Source organism: Grampus griseus (genome assembly GCF_964374135.1).
Source record: "Grampus griseus genome assembly, chromosome: 7".
Taxonomy (NCBI): domain Eukaryota; kingdom Metazoa; phylum Chordata; class Mammalia; order Artiodactyla; family Delphinidae; genus Grampus; species Grampus griseus.
The window spans coordinates 64,608,810-64,631,309 of NC_139001.1; the positions used below are offsets into that span (position 1 = coordinate 64,608,810).

General features: G+C 36.9%; 1 protein-coding gene across 1 annotated transcript in view; it reads right to left on the minus strand.

The window, feature by feature from the left end:
- Positions 1-22,074, minus strand: part of XIRP2 (xin actin binding repeat containing 2) — a 66,802-nt gene extending 44,728 nt beyond the window's left edge. The window contains exon 1 of the mRNA XM_082659035.1: positions 21,871-22,074. The gene's annotated coding sequence lies outside the window, so the exon portion shown is untranslated. The remainder of the gene's footprint in view (positions 1-21,870) is intronic.
- Between the last annotated feature and the right edge of the window lie 426 nt (positions 22,075-22,500).

Consider the following 22,500-nt stretch of genomic DNA (forward strand, 5'->3'; position numbering starts at 1 on the left):
ATAAAGAAAATGGAGAGTCAGAGTAGTTAAAAAACTTTCCCATGATCACACAATTAGTAAGTGTCAGATTTGGTGGTTTGACTAAATCTTTGGCAAGTCTAAAAATTGCTCTTTGCTTCTCTCCCTACCCTTCAACCCTCAAGGAGATAAATCTAAAATATGTGAATGCTATGAGAATTATAGACTATGGATTTTTTTCCTTTTATTCCATAGAGGCATGTGTAACATAAGAAAGAAATAATAGTCCCATTAAAAAAAAGCTGTGTCAGTTGTTCCAGAGCATCTTATATTTTCCCATGTAAGCCATCGACCTGACAAAAATACAGGGTATTAGGAATTACATACTTGCAAACAGAGCAAAAGACTGATTGCATGATCACAGAATAACAGTTGTTAGAAACAGAAATGTCTTAGAGCTGATACAGTCTCACCTAGTCTAACCAACTCCTTTTAGGCATAAGGAAACATGTCTAAATATTTCCTTATGTGAAAGAAACCTAAGGATTCTCCCTGGTTAATGTGATGGTTATTTAGATATAGGTGCCAGAGTTGGTTCCAAAACTAGTTTTTCTTATTTTATCCAGTGTTCTTTGCTGTTATGACTCTGCTTGTTGGTTTACTATTCACTCTTAAAGAATTGTAATTACAAAATCATTTCAAGGGCTCCTTCTGGAACCAACCAGTATATGGTGTGTCTGTGTATATCTGTGTATGTGTGAGTTCTGATATGTTTATCACTCATTCATACACCCCCTGCCTTTCACCTTAGGGCTGGTAGTCTTTTGTACTCACAGGGTTAGCGGTCTTTGGTATACTTTGTTATTTGAATCGGTTTGATTTAATTACAGTGAACCAAGTCCCAGACAACCCCAGGTAACAGACCACCACCAAGCTGTTCCCTGCCCTGTTCTCCCTACCTTCTTACCCAGTCCCCACATTGAACCATCTTATTACATTGTTTGTTCTTTCTATTAGCTTCTCCAAGATTTCTGTACACAACAGCAGTTGAGAACAACTACTGCGACCCAGGAAAAATTAAAAATCATTTGTTTTTTGACTCCTTGAGTATTTGCTTTTTCTTAAGGACTTCTTATTCAGTTAAAATTTTCATTTATTTTAATAAAATTTGTAAATATATTTTTAAAATTTTAATATTTATTTTTTATATTTTATTTCACACAGTATTAAAGGAAAAAAATATAAAGGAATAAGACATTGTATCATATGAATACTGTGATTGTAGAAACTGATATGTTCACAATAAATGTCAGTTAGTTTTTAAAATTCAACTGTCTTCCAAAACCTCATATCTACCTACACAAAGGTACACTCCTCCAGTTGATCCTGATAAAAAGAGATTCCCACCAACTACTGAAAGTCTTTCACATGCTGAAGAAAATATATCTTTATTTTCCTCTCTGGATTATCTATTTGCACAGATGAATTCCGTTTATGTTCAGCTGTACTCTTCTTACTTTGTTGTAAATGGTCACTATATAAATTTTATTGAACATGAACCACTAAAGTTTTTCCACATTAAGATATAAATTTCATTTTGCACATTATTAATTAAAGATGTTATTATTTTATTAATCTTAACAGAAAGTCAGCAGTTTATTTTTGCAAAAATTTACAGCGAGTATTTACTTCTGAAATATTTCCAAATGATTTTTATCATTTTCATCCTACTGGGAAATGCCTAAGATTAATGGTCGGGAAATGCCTAAGATTAATGGTCAGGAAATCAGTTGCCTGAGTATTAAGAGATTTGGATTCCATTGCCTTGTAGCCTTTTATTCTGATCACAGAAAAAACATTACATTTTAATCTCTCTCTCTCTGTCTCTCTTTTTCTCACTCTCTCTCCTTCTCTCTTTCCCATCAGTAACTTTGCCTACGCAGGTAGGGTCGTGGAATAGAAAACCAACCTTCAGCTAACAAACTGTGTCCATGTTGGTTCTTAACCTCCTAAGTCAGTGTCTTTCAATTTCCTCATCTGAAAAGCAAGGTGATGTTTCCTGACTAGTATACTATAAGGCAGTGCACCTATCTGTTCCTATCTTGATGCTGATGACACCTGATGTAAATTTGTAGGGTTGATAAGACAGTCCCTTACTTAGGGACTTAGGGATGTGTGGGGAAGAAGATAGGAACATTGGTCGCCTGACCTCACAATGTGCTATTTCAGAAGACTTGGATGCAACTGAGATTGCAAACAGTGTTTAATGTTTAGGGTAACTTTAAAGAGAAAGGTAACACAGAAGAACAAGTTGGGTGTAAGACGGAATCAAGGATACATTGTACAACATGGGGAATATAGCCAATATTTTGTAATAACTGTAAATGGAAAGTAACATTTAAAATTTATATAAAAAAATTTAAAAAGCAAATAATTGACTGAAAATAATGATGCTACTGTCATCAATAAATAAGTCTATAGAATAAAGTAAAAAGTACTTTGACCTCTTTATTTCACTAAGAGAACACTTGCTAATATCTGAGTTGTGAAGCTGATACTTGCTCTGTCTGACTTACAGTACAGGTGTAAGCAGAGGTGTGTCTGATTTCCTAACCATGGTGAAATCAGAAGAAAGGAAAGTTATCAAAGGTGAGAAGAGAACTAAGAGTATTGAAGGTTTCTTAGAAGAATTAAAATACACATTGAAGGCAGCTAATAGAGTAATACATGCTGCAGAAGAGAAAAACCAATAACATACTAACAACAATGTGAAAGAAGATGACAAAGATAGAGAACAGACAGCAAAATTCAAACTAGAAGATAACAGTATTTCCGTGGGAGGGAGGGAGAGTGGGCAGAACAAATGAAATACAATAGAAGAAATTTTTGCTGAAGATAAAATTTGGGCATAGATTTAAAGTATTTACCATAATATAGGAATAAAATTAATTTTAAAACACCAATATATCAGCAGATCCTAGTAAAACATTTCAGAATCAAGGAAAAAGAAAAGTTCTACAATTACCCAGACACATGAAGAGTTTCTGTGATGAAGAAACAAAATTCAGAAATCCTGAGGTATCTTCTTTATAACATTGAACACGAAAAGCAGTTAGAGAACTGATTACTTGTTACTGAAATTTTAGTTTTGAGGACTACTCTATGTGAATTCAAGCTGTTACTCATGTGAGAAGTCAACAAAAAGCCAAACACAGACCATTTAACAAAAGTCAGCCAAAAAAGAAAACAAAGATCCTTAACAAAGAAAACCAAATATAATAGTGTAAAACCAAATGTAAATAAACACGGGTCAAACTTCACCCTAAAAGACAAAGACAAATAAATCCAACCATATGCCACCTGCAAGACACAAAATTTAAAAAGAAAATATTGGTCAAGAAATTGTGAGGCAAAAATAAATGAAGAGAAGTTATCATGACTATATTCCTTTCATGCAAAGTAGCATTAAAGACAAAATATGTTAAATGAAATAGAGAGCTATTCTGTAGATAGAAGATGCTGCCCCACTATGAAGCTGTAACAACGATGTGACTCTACATGCTGACTAGCATAGTACAGAAACATAAAGAGCATCTGTAACAAGAAGAAGAATTTTATGGGACTGTAATCGCTGTGGATGACTCTAACTTTCTTCCATCTTTGCCATATGAAACTTCAAAAATAAATTATTTGAATTATATAATTAATAAGGTTTATTTTAATATACTTATTCATTATTATTAAATAAATATTGATTATCTACAATAAGCATAAGACACATTCACTATGCTCCAGAGATTTCAGTCTAGTTGGCAAGAGAAACAGGCAATTATAGCCCAAGGAGTTTATGGTTTTGCACCAGGTGGGTTGGGAGCCTACGGGGGAGAACCTAATCCACCTGGGTGTGTCAGTGAGCTAGGTGTCTGGAAGGCATCCTGAGAAGTGGAACATTTGCACTGAAACATGAAGGAGTTGGCCATGTGACTATGTGGAAGAGGGAACAATGCAAAAGTGGGAGGAAACAGCAGAATTACCAACAAATCATGTTGGGAAAAGTAGGTAATGATTTTGAGGAAAACATTCAGAGTTCCTCACCACACTGCATATTACACATGGAGTATTAGATAAGGACTTAAATGCTTTTTAAAATGATGAACAATTCTTAGAGAGATATAAGTAATTCATAAAATGATTTTAGTTGGACTTTCAAAGCATGAAAATTCAAAGTGAAAAAATCTTTCAAAAAATTTATACGGCCAAAGGAAAATGGAAAAGGGACAATTATAATAAAGAGGTTGAAGTGTTAATTTTCTGTAAAGAATATTGGTTGAAAAAAAAACTAACGTTATTGAAAAGACAGATAAAGGACTTAAAAGAATGATTCACAAGTAAAAAAATAATAGCAAATATGTATAAAGTGCATTCTATGTGTCAGACTAGTTAGTCTTTTTAATGGTCTCAACCACCCTATGAGGTAGAGACTATATTTATTTTTAATCTCCATTTTACAGATAAGGAAACAGAGACATAGAAAAGATTGTAAAACTTGCTCAAGATCATGTGGCTGGTGAGTTTCAGAGCTGGAAGGGGAGCTAGACAGTCTGGCTCCAGGTTCTGTGACTTAAGTACAATTCTATGCTACATCTCAAGAAGTCCAAGAGTCCAGAAACCAAAAGACAAACCCAAACAATCACTTGCTCAAGGAAACAGATGAAGGGAAATTCAAACAACAAAAAGATGCCTTTTTTGTTGTTAACTGACTCATTGCCTGTGCAATAACATATATACAATAAACGAATAGTCCTGGATAATCCGATGTATAAGTATGACTCAAAAGAAATTGTAAGGTTCAATAGTAATTTGAACTCTCGAGCAGAAAAATGAGAATTTAATGATTTTTTTCTTGGAAATTTTCTAAAATCAATTTGAGAAGCCTTTATTTAGTCCAAACTAAAAGCCAGGCAGAGAATGCGCTGGGGTGTCACATGGAAGCCCACAAAGCTGAGGCAAATATAGATGCCAGCTTCAAGGAGGCAAGCGTACTTTTGGTGACATATCAATAGCCTTGCTATTATAATCTGGATGCATTATAAAGAAGTCAACTGCTTTGAACTCAGAAAATTGATTGAGAACTAAATTGGGAGAATGACGAGCTAAATTCTATCAAATCTAAATATATGATCTATACCCCAGCTCGGATTTGTGTACAGCATATCATACCGATGGACATACCATAGACTCAGAGCCATTAGCATGAATAAATTTTCTATAATTTATAATATTTGCATATCCCTCAGCTAATAATAAAATTCATGTCTTTTAAACATTCAGAATGCTGCTGCCAAGTCAAATTTGTAATCAATTTGAGTTTTATATATTTTACCCTCATTTGAATATTATGAAGCCAAGAAACGGAGAATAAAATGAAAGAGCAAGTGTATAGCACAATATTCCATTAATTTACTGTTTTTAAAAAACATGGAGAGGAAGGGCAAAGAGTAAAGTGTATGCCATGATGGCACGAAAGCTATACTGTGCCGTCCCTCCAGCATACGAACCCAGTGAATCAGATTCCATCTTTTAAACTAACTTCCCTATGGTCCCACTCCCCCAAAATGCATTGTGTTGTGTGTACTATTGTCACCTTCCCCAAAATCCATCCATTCATCTGATTAGCATGATTTATACATTAACAAAAACAGATCATCTCTCAGGGTAATAAAAAGGATTAGTTCTTGCCGCCTTACTACATCTTCCATAACCACTATTCTCCTAATTCACCGGGTACTGGAAGAGATCCTATACATCCAGTTGCCTGACAGAGGAAAACGACAAGATTTAGCAATGTGGTAAACCAAATATTGGTCCTCCAAAGATGTGCACACCCTTATTCCCAGAATTTGTGAATACGCTACATTACATGGCAAAAGGGACTTTGCAGATGTGATTAAGTTAAGGATTTTGAGATGGGGAGTTTATCCTGGATTGTCCAGGTGGGTTCAATGTAGTCACAAGGGTTCTTATAAGTGAAAGAGGGGCAGGAGAGTCAGAATCAGAAAGGAGAGGTAATGACAGAAGGAGAGAGAGAGGGAAGAAGAAGAAGAAGAAAAAGAAGAAGGAGAAGGAGAAGGGGGGAGGGAGAAGAAGAGGGAGAGGAAGAAAAAGAAAGAGAGAGAGAGAGAGAGAGAGAGATGCATTGCAGAATCTAAACTACTGGCTTTGAAAGTGGAGGAAAGGTCCCATGAGTCTAGGAATGTAGGTGGATTCTAAAAGCTGGAAAAGGCAAGGAAGGAAACAGGCAACCTCCCTCATAGAGCTTTTAGGAGGAGTGGGGCCCCAGCCAACACCTTGATTTTGACCCAGCAAAACTCATTTTGGATTTTGGATCTCCAGAACTATAATATAATGGATTTGTGCTGTTATAAGCCCAATTGTTTGTGCTTAAAATTGTTTGCAGTAATTTGTTACAACAGCAACAGGAAAATAATACAAACATCCACTGTACATACACGTACACCTGACCAAGTCAGAAATCACTACACAGTAAATTCTTCTTAAGGCATATTTCAGTTCTAGCTCCCCCTAATCTCACAGATTCATATACACAAACTACCCTGTGATGGAAACATCTTTGAATTTCTTTACACCCCAAAGAATAAATGTCCACCTGCTTACAGATAAGACTCAGCATAAATGTCCATTTAGATAGTAATCTCTTTGAGTAACAGAACTGCCATTTCTAATTGTAGTAAGTTTTTCTTATATAGACTTGTCTTCTGTTTTCTGCAGCCCCTATTATCTCACAAGAAGTGCTTCTGTTACGAGAGCAGTTATAAATGTACAGAAGTTAGACAGAGATTAAATAATCATTAGTAGGTTAATATTGCTGGTTTGGGCATATTTGAAAATTCAATCATATTGCTATTAGATTAATTAATTGCTTAGTTTAGTTAAGGAATTGGCCAGTTAAAAAATCAATAATTCAATAAAATGACTTAAATTCCTTTGAAATAGTCAAATAAATTAAAACTATTAAATGCTTATAGATGATGCATATTTTTACAATATGTCTCTTGTTAGACACTTCCCTAGCACAATCAGACTTATGTTGCATTATAACAATGATAACCATCTGTTAATGAGTATCAATTACGCATTAATCATTTTACATGTATTCTTTACACATCTACATTTTACATCTAATTCTTATAACAACTGTATCTGATGGGTGGTATTATTTCCAGTTTACTGCGGTGAAAGCAACATTTAAAAAGGTAAAAATCATATAGTAAGTGGCTCAGCTTGGAATTAAGTTCAGGTATTTCTTTTTTTTTTTTGCAGTACGCGGGCCTCTCACTGTTGTGACCTCTCCCGTTGCGGAGCACAGGCTCCGGACGCCATGGCCCACGGGCCCAGCCGCTCCGCGGCATGTAGGATCCTCCCGGACAGGGGCACGAACCCGCGTCCCCTGCATTGGTAGGCGGACTCTCAACCACTGTGCCACCAGGGAAGCCCCAAGTTCAGGTATTTCTGAGTACAAGGCTATTTAACTCTACACAGTCTCTTATGTAAGTATTTTTCATTAAAATATAACATTATAAAGTAAATTTTAAATTAAGGGTATGAATTCTCCTTTCTGTTTCCTAAATATCTACACACAAATCCTTTATTTCAGTGTATATAGGGATAAATCAAAGGGAAACCAATAAGTTGAATTTCTATGTCTCTAAGTGAATCCTTTTTTGTCCTTATAAGCTTGAGTTTAGAATTAAAAATCAAAGCAAATTTTTCAGTTATATTTCTTTGGTCACTATAGAGATCAAACTTGAGATGGGGTTAGGTATTGATCCAAGCCAGCAGGGAGAGAGACAAACTTTACTACAAGGGAAGGAAAATGTGAAGCAAGGTCCACTGCTCTCATTTCTATTGATTTGTTTTGCCTCAAGGCATGGGAGGTGGTGGCATGCTTCCATCAAAGTTTCCTCTTGTTTAAATCTGCATCCCAGGTATACAATAAGAGTATCTGATAAATTCTCCTCTTAAGGCTTTAGGCATACATTCAGTAAACATCTACTACTCATCTGCTGTTGACCAAGCACAGTGCTCAGGGCAGGGCACAAATTACTCACCATTGTATTTAGTCCTGCTCTACCTGAAAAGAGAGGAAAGGAAAAACACCAGAGAGATCCTCAAGAAATACAGTATTCTACGTGTTAATCTGGCCTTATCTCTAAAAACAGAAATACAACAGGTTGCACCATTTCGACATGCTGATTTAGGAATAAAAAATTTCCCAGATGGCTGGCCCTGCTAAGGAAGTTACCTTTTCTGAAAACATACCAAATGGAGTCCTCCTTAGGTGGGGAATCCTGAGGAACTTGGTAGCACACACTCCACAACCCCATCCCCAAAATCACATTTATTTATACTGAGATGAAACTGAATTAGAATAGATCAAGACCAATCAGATTTGATGGGGTTGAAAAGTCCCTCACATGTATCCTCACAGTGGCTCAATTTCTCTTCAGATTTTTCCCCACTTAATCTAGGCAGTGAGTAGCTCCCTCTGCTGTGCTTTCCCAACATTTAAAAATTACACTTCTGTCTGTATTACTTGTTACTTTTTAGTGTATCATTGAATCTCTCTGTCTTCCCTTCTTCTCTCACCTTCCACCCACATGCGTGCTCCTCCAGCACAGGGTTAAGTTCATTTAGGAAACCTGTTTTACGCTGGGTTCTGTCTTGGTTTCATCCCACAGCAGGCAGACCCACAGGGGGATTGACCATCTACTCTGGACCCAGAAAGCCCAATATTTATTCTATCTCTGACACTTACTTTTGACTTTAAGCAAATTTCTTAACCTCTCGAAGTCTCCTTCTTCTTAGCTATAACATGAGAATGATACCAGAATCTGATTGCCTGTGAGGACTGAAGGAGATCTTATTAAAGTAAGGGGTTTTACATAGTATCTTGCACATAGTAAATAATATACGCTCAGTAACTTCCAGTCACCTTAGGTGTTATTATATATCCTAGATATTATTTTCCAGATAATCTGACATGATACAAGTCTGAGATAATAAAAGTTATGAAATTTTCCCAAATCTCAAAGCTAGTAAGTAGAAAGGATAGGACTTGACTCTGGTCCATATGAATCTAAAGGCTGTAATGATATTCCATTCCTCTTTATAAGCCAAGTATCTACCATGTTGCTTGAAACAAGGAGAATGCAATAGATTGTGAAAGAATAGATAATTACAGTAAGAGATTAGGGCAAGGAAGTTGGCACAGTCCTGCTCATATGGCCATAGGAATGGAGAAAATATATGTAAAAGAGAAGAATGTCAATGTATATAATATCAAAGTGTTAGTCTATCTGTGTTTTTGGCACTAGCCAATGAGCTACTAATTTTTCACCAGCAAAGAAGAGGGCAGTCCCCTGAAAATGTAAAGTTCATGAAAATCACCCTAGTATGGCCCACTATAGGGACAGATCTGCTCCTTTTCTCCCTGCGATGGTTCCTCATGTTTTCCCCTGCTCTCTGTTTTTTAGGTAAAATCATGACACCATGACTCAAAGTTATTCACATTTTTCATTTTCCTATAGGGTCTCTGAACAGTGGGCTTGGCACAATGAACCCTGGCCTGAACCGGTCAGGCGGGGATGACTGGGCCGCTCCCTAAGTCTCTGCTGCCCTTGTCACCACCCACCAAAGGCAAAGAAGAGAAGGATCCTGGATCCCTCACTTATGATCCATTCCACGGTTGCTCTACTAAGTACCTCTGCATTGCTAGGCACCTCTGTACCCCTACTAAGAACCTTATTTAGGTGTTTGATAACAGCTAAAGGAAGAGGTGTTTTAATATTTGGTTAGTTTGAATATAGGTATTCTTTCTATTTAATCTGTGTATTCCTTCTGTTTAAATTGATTTCCATCCCTTTTTTCCTAAAGTCTCTGTTCTAGAAAATCTTCAAAGTTGGTATCATTCTACATTATTCACCTCTCCCTAAGTTGTTACCTCTTTGATATAACTTCTTTTTCTCACTCATTATTTCCTAATATACTCTTTTTTTATTCCTACTGATTACCAGTTTAGAATTTGTCTTTCCCTAAAATAATCGACTTTTGCTTCTCATAGGCTTTTAAAAAAATCCATACGAAGTTAGTTCATGTGTACTGAACTGTTTCGTTTAGTTCCAAGTATGCTGTCGTCACTCAACAGATCAAAAATAAGCAACAGTAATAAAATGCAGATGAACATTTAATAATTTGCAGCTTTGAAAAACATCTTCCCAGCATGCCTACCTTTAAATTGTTTGAGCGTGGGCAGGGTAGGAAAGTTACTTAGTTACTATTACCTTAAATAAGTTCTATGCTAGCTGCAGTCTGGAAAAGCCAGACGTTTCCAGATCCATTTTTAGGAATTCCTCAATTCTTCATCCTCTTTCCGACTTTCACCTCTCCATTAAGGTTAGCATCTGAGATTTATTCTGACAAAGGATATTAAAAGAAAGCAAATCACTAAACTCTGACTCTCAATGACTTAGACAATTAATGCTGTGCCAGCTTCTCTCTTACTAATCATTCTTTTCCTTTGAATAATAAAATGCATTTAATTCAGTCCACCTTTTGTCTTAGAGAAATTCGGTCTTCAAATTTACACAAACTCTTTTCAATGACCTTAAGTAAGTCTTTGTTTACAATGCTTTCTCTGCCTAAGTCCACAAATAACAGCATACTTTGCTATGGTTTTCTTTTGAACTTAATGGCTGATAGACTTGATCAAAGAAAGGAAAGCACACGAATTCCATATACTTTCTTTACTGAACATTATTTGGAAAAGCTGAGCAATCAAGGAGAAAAGTGAAAATGCTTAAATAATGCAACATTTTGCTTGCGAATAAAAGACGCCTTTGGAAGTAAATTCACTCTTTCAGAGCAGTGATGTACTTAGAAAAATTCTACCTAAAGAAATAAACACTGGGCAAACGATGTGATCTTCAATCATTTAAATGTTTCCTGGGTAGGAAGATAAAACTGTGAATGTTAAGCAAAAATGGTAAGAATCTGTTTTTCTTACCAAAGCTCTGGTTCTTCTAACATGCTCTAAAATGAAAGGTAATCAACACTTGTCAAATGTTTGTACTGTCACAACTCCTTTCTGATTATTGTCCCCCGTAATTGCAGGGAACACTAGATAGTGTTGTATACATTTTGAATTTAAGTCTTTTAAATTTTGTACAAGGATGTTTATAAATTAAAGCTATAATGATTTTAATATATCAAAACTTTGAATCAGCCAGGTGCTGGGTTACTCTCCCTGTCACCATTAACATGACCTAAATATCCTCTGCATAGCAACACAGACTGTAATTTCAAAAGAAAGAGATGATGTCAGTTTCCTAATGATATGCTGGTCCTAAGAACTGTCCAAAGAGTGGAAGTAATTTAATAGTCTTCCCTGCTTAAGATACACATGGGATACATAGTTAGTCTCATCATCCCTTAATTTATTTATAGTTACTTATCTTAAAAAATTTGGCATTGGCATTTGTTTCTTTTCCCTTAGATTCAAAACCTAATCCTGTAAGTGCCCCGTAAGTGGAGGAACTGAGTTTATGCTGCTTATTTCACTCCTGTTTTTAGAGGGTGTAGTGTAAAAATCAGTCTTTAAATGTTATTCAGATTGAAACTTGCTCTTTTCCATGCACATTAAGACAGGAACATCTGTGAACAACAGAGAATTTAATTAAAACTTGCAAACAAAATTTTCCTAGACCAATGGTATTTAAACTCAAGTGTAGTGGAAGGTGAGAAGAGGAAAGTTGTGGGGAGTGAAATGTAAGAAGCAATTAAAACTATATATTGGGCTTCTTTGTAAAATTCCATATGAAGCTAGGCTTTCACAGCTTTAAAATAGAATCACTTTCCAAGACTACTCCCTTTAGGTACCAAAAGCCTTAGGCAGATGGACAAATCACTTCATTTTAGTGTGACCTCCTACTGTTTTAGGACAACTTACCTAAAAGGGAAATCAGACTCTAAAGTTAAGCATCTCCTTGTTTGTTTTTAAAGATTATTTTAAAAATTTAGACACCTAACTACAACTACAGGTTATCAACCACTAGCCAGGAACTCAGCATAGTCTCCATCTCTTGAATCTTCTAGTAGCCTGCATAACCGTGTCCACCATGATTTCAGTCGAAGAATCTCTTAGTTTCATCAGTTTACAAAATGGCAACACCCACATTGTGAATATGCAAGGCTGGCCATCACACAGTGGCCAGAAATGCTCCTTGTGGGCCCTTATGTGGAGGTAGAAGAAATATAATGCACCTCTAAGCATGACATGCTTGTGTTTTCCCTAACAATGAGTGCCAGAGACTTTCCTAACATTTTTGCAGAACTGGTTATTCAATTTTTATTATTACCTAAAATTCCTAGATTGCCAAGAAGCAAACCAACAGTAGAAATGAATATGGCCAACTTCACAGCTATTTAACATATAACCTCATGACTTGTACACAGTGTATGCCCAATAAGCATTTATTGAATGAAACTGCCTTGCAAAAATACTGCAAAATTCAACGCCCATCTTTTCATGGTTCCTGTTGACAGATTTTAATTTCTCTCTCGTACTTCTTTTTAAAGAGTAGAAAACAAGTTCCAAATTCTGTAACAGAAGTTATTTAAGCAGAGCAGCAATGTGAAATTTGGGATTAGAGCTTCCTGGAGGGAGCAAAAATAAACTTCTTGCCTGTGAACCTGTGAGTCTGCCACAATGAAATCCAGCTCATCCCCCAAAATGCTCAGCGGGACACCACATGAGCAGGTGAAAATTAGAACTGCACAAAAATGTGTGTTTGGAAAGTGAAACTAGTCAACTTTGGGCTTTTTGCCCAGTTTAATTTCTGCCAGAAATTCTCCTGTTATTACATATTTGCAGAAAGAAATTAGAAAAGTGTTATAGCTAAAAAATTTCAGATACATTCATATCTCTATCACAGTTTGGCCCAGAAAAAATAACTAGCTTCCCCAGGCCAGTGGGCAAGTACAGGACTACGGCTAGAACATGGAAACACTAATACACACACACACACACACACACACACACACACACTTTTCTTTGGAGGACCATTTAATCACAAGTAGTATCCTATTTGTTTTATGAGATCTAGGAGGAAGACCTCAGTAAGTTTTCAGAGTGTCCCAGTGCAGCTCTGAGTTGAAAGTCTGCAAAGGAAAGCAGATGTGACAGAAAGCCCCAGGTCCCATTCACCAGCAGTGCGGGGCCTGAGGAAAATGTCATAAAACTCATGGAGCCTAACACTTGCCATTATAAGAAATATCTCAGAAGGAGGAATTAAAAATGCTGAGGCTTTGCAGCATTCTCTGCATTGTTCTTTATAAACTCTCAAAACCGAGTGTGGAGTTGGTGAGTAGCTTAGACCAGGAAAAAGTAACACTCATCTATCTATGTCTCCTGAAACACACACACACACACACACACACAAACACACAATTCTTGACACCCAATCATGTATGTTTTTCAGGGCTCCATCCCCAGTCTTCTGTTTCTGCCTTACCACACACACTCCATCAGTTCTCAGCTTCATCCATATTACATCAATGTATATGTCTAGTAACTAAGTCTTAACCTTAACCTTGACAAACCTTTTAAAATTCAACGTGGCTTTTTAAAAAACATATTACCCACAAATTTATTTCCATTTTCAACTTTTCCAGTGGTATATTAGAATAGAGAACATCTGGGATTGTCAGGAATAATGGTGAATGTGATATGCAGTCAATTAAAAGTGAACAAAATGATTGTTGGGTATTAGCATATATGCAAAACAACAGACCTTTAAATATACATATTTAAATATATATATAAAAATATATACACCTAGGCAGCCTGGGAATGGGAGCAAATATATCAGATTATGAGGAAAATGTTGAACTGGCTTTTTTTTTTTTTATGGTTAGCATTTTTATTTTATTTTTTAATTTATTTTAATTTTTTATTATTATTATTTTTTTGCAGTATGGGGGCCTCTCACTGCTGTGGCCTCTCCCGTTGCGGAGCACAGGCTCCGGACGCACAGGCTCAGCGGCCATGGCTCAAGGGCCCAGCCGCTCCGCGGCATGTGGGATCTTCCCGGACTGGGGCACGAACCCGTGTCCCCTGAATCGGCAGGCAGACTCTCAACCACTGTGCCACCAGGGAAGCCCTGAACTGGCTTTTGATGAGGTAGATTTAGCTCAAGAACGTGGGGACAAATGAGATGGGAGGTCAGTGAAAGCTCTTCTCTTGCAGCTGACAATGGGGCCCAGGCGGAGTGGGCATTGGATGTCTCATGGTTCCTTTAAGCTTTAGACCCATCCCTGAAGCCTGGAGTCAGGAGCCCTTAACACCAGGCCACCAACACTTCTGAACTGTTCTTGGCCTTGGTTGAAATGGGTGCCCTAGTCCATCCTAGGCTCCATCCTGTCGTGTTCCTAGCTCTCCTTACTTCTGACCTTGTGATTTATTTTCCCGCTTAGCTTCATCCGTCAAACCTGATGCATTGTACCATTTCACTGGCTCATAAGCTTTTGCTTTCTCTTCCATTATTGGATTCTTCTTTGCCTTTTCTGCTTTAGATTCTCCTGATAAACAGTCTGGCACCCACAGCCCCATCTTTCAGTGCCTCCCTCCCCAGCAAGAGTCCTCCTTCCATCTTTACTCAGACACTGTGAGTGGATCCAAAATACAGAGAGATGAGGCAAAAGAGGCAGAGAGCTGAGGGGCAGGATGTGTTGAGGATGGGAAGACTACGCTGTGGGTCAAGACCAGTTGTAGTTGAAAAGAAAGAAAACTGTGATCTAAAAGAGTATTCTGAGAGTCCAAGAACTAACTCAAAGTAATGACAAGGTCCATTGTATGGCTCTGAGCAGCTCCATCAGAAAGGAGACAGAGTCATTATGGTTGAAGTGGTTGAAGAGTTCACTTTCTTGAAGTAATGTGATGCTGACATCAGTAAGGATAACCGAAAAGTTCTTAGTTTCAAGTGTTGGAAAGATTATAATAGAAAAAGGGTATTTAATAGCTTTCTACAACTCCAGAGAGGACAGAAATTTAATTTGAGCTCAAGAGTGAACCTCTGAAAGGGAAGGATGCCTTTAACAAGAGAACAACCTATTAAATCAGGTAGATAATTTTCTCTCAAACGGTTCTCATTTAGTGTGCTGTTATTTTGAATGTTCAGCATCTAGGATAACTTGGTACTTTATATTCTTATCTTGCTCTCTGGGGAAGATGTAAAGGTTATTGTATTAGTCTCATATATTGAACAATAATAATAATGATAATACAGCAAAAGCTTATGTAGAACTTACTATGTACCAGGCCCTATTGTTTTTGTCATTTTACAAATATGAATTTATTTAATCCTCAAAACAACCCTGTGGGATAGATTTTATTATTATCTCGATTTTCAGATGAGGAAATAGGCACAGAGATGGATTAAATAATTTGCCCAGATTCAACCAGCTGGTTAAGTGTCAGAGCTAGAATTCAAACCCAGGTAGTCTGGCTGCAAAGTCTGTGTTCAACTAATAAGGGTTTACCTGACAGCATTTTCTGGTTTCCTAGTAAAGTGTTATGTGGGTTTCCTTTGGAATTTCTTCTGGCCCTGGGAGATGATGTTTCTGTGATTCTGATAAACTGAGGACGCTTCATACGTCTTAAGGATAGTGATAGCTCTAGAGTTAAGTAATATATTCCAGAGGTCTTTACTAGAAATGAAATAAAAAAGAAGGAAGGAGAAAGGGAGAGAGAGAGAGAACATAGCACATCATTTGTGAAATCTTTCTAATTTCAAAAAGTATTCAAAAAACTTTCTAATTTCAAAATGCAAAAATGATATCAATAATGAAATTTTATATGTCACCTCCTGGAACTCCTTTTACATAGCTATCTATGGGAGAATAATCCTGTAGAAAATGTTCATTATTGTCATCGTTATTATAAAGATGTAGCTTCGCACTTTCTCAATACAAATGTTTACAAAACTCTGTCAGGCTCTTAACGCAATGTTACACAAAAGGTAAAAAGAGGTGTCATTATGGATGATATTATGGTTATCGAATGTTGTTTGAAGACTCATCTTTCTTTGAACATCTAAATGGACTTTTAAAATATGAAAGAAATGGAGAACAATATGGAGGCATAGGTAACACTGTGCTTTATAGAAAATAACATACACATAACACAGACACATACATACACACATATATGTATATATGAGCATAATGGAGCACAAATTGAAAGAGATGGTTATAGTATAACATAATGACATAGTCGAGAAGCTGGGGCCAGTGGGGCTGAAATGGTGAATTAAATGAAAAGCAGTGAAAATTGAAGTTTGCAGTAATTTGTTGCTTCTATTTAAAGGGTGGACTCTTAGAAACTATAAATCGTAGTTTTGAGCTGACAATTGCAATAGCTGGACTAGATCTTTGTAGGGAAAAAAATATTGCAACTTTAATACAAACATATGCCTTCCTTTCAAATTTCATTTCTCTGATATTTTACAGAGTTAAACTTGAGGTTATTGTTCAGCTCTGGATGAATGAATGGATGATGAATGCTGAAATTATTCCCATTCCAGAATGAGTCAGTGACTGAAGCACACATGCAGTAATACAGTTACATTCCTAAAAATAAATGTTTTTGAGTCCTCGGGGACCCAGAGGGCTAGCATAGTTTCTACTAAAGAAGTCAGGGCTGTAACGAGGTTCTATTCCCACTCTGAGCATCCTCGAATGGCACAGAGGACAGAAAGAGCTGACCAAGCGTCTGACTGCTGCCCGTCGCTCTTTCTTTGGCACCTCTAGCTCTGGCCCCTGTGTTCCAACTGGAAACTGGGCTGGGCTTCACCTTAGTAGCCAAATAGCAGACTTTTACCCTATATAATACTCAGGAGAATCGGTCGAAATCCAACAGAAGCAGAGACAGTGAACTTTAAACAAAGCTTGTAGCTGGAATTGACCACCCTTAAATAATGTGACCAAACTCACTTTATTCTATCTCTTTCCCAGAATATTCCAACTTGACAATAGGACCCTTGTGTCAACAAGAAAAACTTCTAACTTATAAGACAGATAAATTAAAAGGTGATCCTTGGCTTTAAAAAAAGATTTTTCACTGTTTCCCTGGAGCACTTATTTACTATAGTTACTTATGGAGTCTAATTACTTGACAAAAAGGCTTAGTGGTTAGATAAGATAAAACTGAATTCTTATTATGATGGTACTGACTAAAAATAAAATAATCAACAACAACAGAGATAGTGATAAAGCACCCTTCAATTTTAAAGCAATTCAATGGGGAACTATGACTGTACTCATCAAAATTTAATATACATAGTTTAAACAAACCTAGCCACTTTATAATGTGAGTTCTGCCTACATCTTATTTCAATGCAATTAACTTCCTATGAATTAAAAAATAAAATAAAATTATTATTTGAACATTATTTTCTATTCAGTTCATATTTATGAAACTTAACATGAAAACCATTGACATGTTTTGAAATCATTTATAATGCTGGACTTTGCTTTTAAAATTAATGGTGAAGGCTTCCTTGGTGGTGCAGTGGTTAAGAATCCGCCTGCCAATGCAGGGGACACGGTTCGAGCCCTGGTCCGGGAAGATCCCACATGCCGTGGAGCAACTAGGCCCGTGCGTCACAACTATTGAGCCTGCGCTCAGAGCCCACGAGCCACAACTACTGAGCCCGCGTGCCTAGAGCTCATGCTCTGCGACAAGAGAAGCCACCGCAACGAAGAGTAGCCCCCGCTCGCCACAACTAGGGAAAGCCCGTGTGCAGCAACGAAGACCCAACGCAGCCAAAAATAAATAAATAAAAATAATAAATAAATAAATTTATTTAGAAAAATTAATGGTGGTACAATTTTTTCTTTTTAGCTTTTCTATGTTGATAACTACCAAGTTAATGCATTTAGAAACACACATGCTGATATATTCAGATTTGGGGGGAATGTGTTATTGGATCTTTGACCAACAAAAATTTCCTAAAATAAATTCTTTCAGTATTATATTTATTTTAAGTCGTATGTGTGCCTGGAGCAATTTGGCCATTATTTACTTTTGAACAGTCAGACATACCTAAAGCATTCACCTCGCCGGGCAACAGGAGATATATCCCGCATACAATTAGAAAAAGGTAGAAGACTAAAACCTACTTGAAGGTCTGCCAAAAAGAGCAGTGAAAAATGATGTCTCCAATGACAAGGTGATGGTGGGGGTCTGCGCTGGGGGTGGGGGCAGAAACAGCTCATCTAGCACAGAAGATGAGCAAACTTAAACGCTTAGTCAAGTTAAAAAATAAACCAATCACCATTTTTTTGAGTTTTAAATGAATATCTGGATCAGTTCTCCTTTTCCATAATTTATCCTAAATTAAAGAGAAACAGGAAATGCAAAATAAAAAGCAATAAAAACCTGGAAGAAAAAAGGCTTTATGAAGGTTTACCTCTAAATGTGTTCCAAGTCATGGGGGTGGAGCAAGGTTGGGGTGATACGGCACAAAGCTTTGCAGAATGACATATAGCACTGAAATATAAGTCAAGAGAGTTGGTTTCTAGTTCTCTCTGTCTAAATCTTGTAAGTTACTAGTTAATGTTCTGTGGCTCAGTCTTCTTATCTAGAACTTAAAGGTGTTAAATCAAATAGTCACTGAGGTTCTTTGTGTTATCTATGTAATAAATTCCTTTTATCCTTTGTGATATTTTAAGAAGTACAGCCACTCTACCAGGAATTTGGATTACCTATTGCACTGCTCACTGCCAGATTATTTTTATGCCATCATGTATGCCCACAAAGTCCCAAGAGTCATTAAATATAGCAATACTCTCATTTCTTGTCTCCAAACTGATACAAATAACTCATTGAATTTGCTGATTCTCAATTCTTAAGAAAAAAAAAACCTTTATTCTTTACACTGGCTGATTATCATTGTTCGTTGTGCTTTTCCTGATTATATTGTACAAATGGAGAAGTACTCAGCTTAGTTAAATTTGCAAAAGAAGGATTCCAATGATTAGGAAAATAAATTGGATGAAACTTTTACTCTGGAGTTTATAGGTAGCGTTTCATAGACGGAGAAGTAACATTGTGGATATATGTGATATAATACAATAAGTATTTGGGTTTTGTCCCTGGTTCCTGGCACAGAGCTCCTAAAACCCTTCAAAACTCCTGAGTGATGTTGTCTTTGGTATGCTAGCGAATGAGCTAATTCCTGGCCTTATGTGGGGTGGGGGGAGAAATAGAGATAGCTTCAGGATGGGGCCTGGTTGCCAGAAAAAACACCCAAGCGATTAGAGTCTGAATATTCAGCCCCACTTCCCACCTTGGAAATGGGGAGAGGGGTTAGAGATTGAACCTACTTAACGATGGCCAATGATTCAGCCAATCATCCCACATCATGAAACCTCAATAAAAATTCTAAACAACAGGATTTAGTGAGCTTCCGGTTGGTGAACATGTTGGCGAGTGGTGAGCCCAGAGAGTGCATGGAAGCTCTGTGCCCCCCCTGCCCATTACTCTATGAATCTCTTCCACTTGGCCGTTCCTGAGTTAGTGTCTGAAGTGCGGGCAATCGGTGGGTTCTGCTCTAACTCTGGAAGTTAATGTGAGAATGGAACTGAATTGTTGTACACCCCGCTGGTGTCAGAGAATTGGAGAATTGGTTGGTGTCAGAAAATACCATGCATTTGGTGTCAGGGAAAAAACAACAACAATACAACATATCATGCAGTCACATAAAAACCATGTACTTATATTGAATCAATCAGTGTTCTAAAAAAAGTTATTCCTGAATCAGAAAAGTCTGATGTTACCCACATTCTGCAAAGGATGAACCTATAATTTGAATGAGCAAGGGTTTGTCTCAGTAGCAGGGAAAAAAAAATTACAATTTAATTAAATTTCAAAGTGTAACTTGAACGCTTTTAAAAGAGGGGGTGGGAAGCAAATAAAAAGGACAACATAATGTCATTTAAGTTCTATCCCTCACATATTGTTCAATCAGAAATCTGGGAATTACACTGCCAAGTACTGATTAAGTTTCTGGCCTAGTCTGTAAATTACTGAATCTAGAGGTGACTCCAAGCTAACAAACAAGCGTTACAAAATGGTCTCTTACTGCCCAGACTTATGTGTATGCATGAGAGAGAGAGAAGAGAGGAAGTATCAGTTTCCAGTTCCAAGGTTACCATGGGGGCCCAACCCCAAATTGTCTCATCATAAGTAATATTTTACCAAACGAATAAAACGAATACTGATATGCAGAAGTTTTTCAATTGTGGTAAATGTAAGTGAGAGGCAAAATACTGGAAGTGGCTGAATAGTAGACAGCTACCAATGGTAAACAATAGTAAACTATCTATGAACTTTGTGGAGTTTTTTACCCAAAAGTAAACTTGAGGAAAGACAACCAACCCTCTCTTCCTTTGTAATCACTGAAGACTTGAGGCCCGCCTGACATTTTCTGAAGTAAAGCTCTCTGTGATCATTAGAATATCTACTTTTATTTTTCAGGTGGTTGAGGGAAGTTGTATCTAAAAGATGCACAACACTGCATGCAGAAATATTTACTCCAAACTCCAGACTACATTTTCCCCAAACAGCTGGCACTTTGCCACATTGTAGGCATCTGAAATGCTGAATGACTTTAAAAAATGGATCTAGCTGTTCATTTACATGTTAACAGTAAAAAAGGTAAAAGATTCAAAGATTAGGCAGAGAGGTAGAGAAATATTTAAGCACAGAATTCAACACTTTCCCATTTTTTTAGCCAATATTTTTGCCACTCAATGGTAATAGCTTCTAAAACTCAAAACTGGTGCTCATATTAAAATTCAGGGCTCTGAATGTAGCTGAGGTAAATATTTTACTCGTCCTTTGGCACCCTGCACATAAAATTTTTAAATAATTCAAACAAACTCCAGCTCCTCAGTGACCAAATAGAGTTCTGGTAAAAATAAAACATCTTTCAGTTCAGCACCAGCTGGCTAAATTTAAACCCTGTATTATGTAATCTTAAAGTGTCCTTGCTTTTAGTTGGTGTCGTAAGAGATTCTGTTATAATGCCTCTTCCAAATCACTTCAGTCTCTAACATCTAGACATTTAAGGCACAACAGGACCAAATTAAGGTGTTCATAGGCAACTGAAGATAGAATAAATTCATTTGAAACAGTATACAGGCCATGTTATTTTAAAAGTAAAATCTCAGGCTTCTCTCTTTAAGTTTGTAGTTACTATAATTAGGCCCGGCAGATCCAACCGGCAGTGCTTTTCTTAATTCTGCAAAACATGTAAGAACCTGATTCTTTAATCCTTATTCCAGTAATACTCCCAGAGGAGATGAGACTGGCTGGGGCAAGAAGCACAAAATCAAACTAAGGCTGGAGAAAGAATACATTTTATACATTTCTCTGAGCAAGCTGCAACAGTTGAGCATATTTTCAACTTTTTCTTTCCCTCAGCAAATTTTAAGAAGTATAGTTAAAAAAAAAAAAGGAAATATAGATTAGAGTTTCAAACATATTCATTGTGTACATTATCAATTTATGCTCATAAAAGATAAACTAATTTTGTCAGTTTTCCCTTTTAGCTATAAATTGAAGTATAATTTTCATTGATGTCTGTTTATCAAGTTTGGTTCATATCTCTTCAATACTAAAAATAAAAAATGCTAACAATTCTACAAAATCCAATTGAATATTTGCTGTGATGACAATTACAATTTGACCTGTGGTCTTCATTGATCTTAAGCAATCAGCAAGAACATATCACAACTCTGGAAGTAGAGTATCAATGACTATATAACACATACCTTTTGTAATATTTAGACTTAACCCCAAGTTCGTGGAAATGTCATATATCTTTACAGTTCTTCACAGACTAGTTTCCTCCTTGGTACAGAAAATTTCCCAGTCCCCTGAAAGCAGTCGGTGGAGTGGAGGCCAGCTCCACTGAAGGGTCTATCAAGAGAGTAGATGGGACGGCTGAATTTATTTCAGCCCTGCATCTAAAGGATGCAACTTAGCACCTATTTTTAGGAACTGAGCTCTGTATAGGTGGGGCCTGAGTCAACTACTCTTTTCAGAAGTGTTCTCTGAGGGCACTCTGCCTCGTAGTGCCCTCAATAATGTATGCATAGTATTAGCACATGTGCAGTCAATCAAACTCCCTTCCACAGCTATGACCATCGAGCCAACTCTGACCTTCTGAACAAAGCCTAAAATATAACCAGCACTGATGAGGAAAAAGAGGAATGAAAGCTCTTTAATTACTTGCATTTGTTTTAATAATTTCAATCTTTAAGAGTCAAGAATCTGAAAATAAAGCACAGAGAGAATGTTCCAATTTATTCTGGTGGAATTTGGGTTCTCAGGAAGTGGAAACGCTGTTTTTATTTACAGAATGTTCTTAGGCATGGAAAATATTAGTTTGCTTTTTGAGA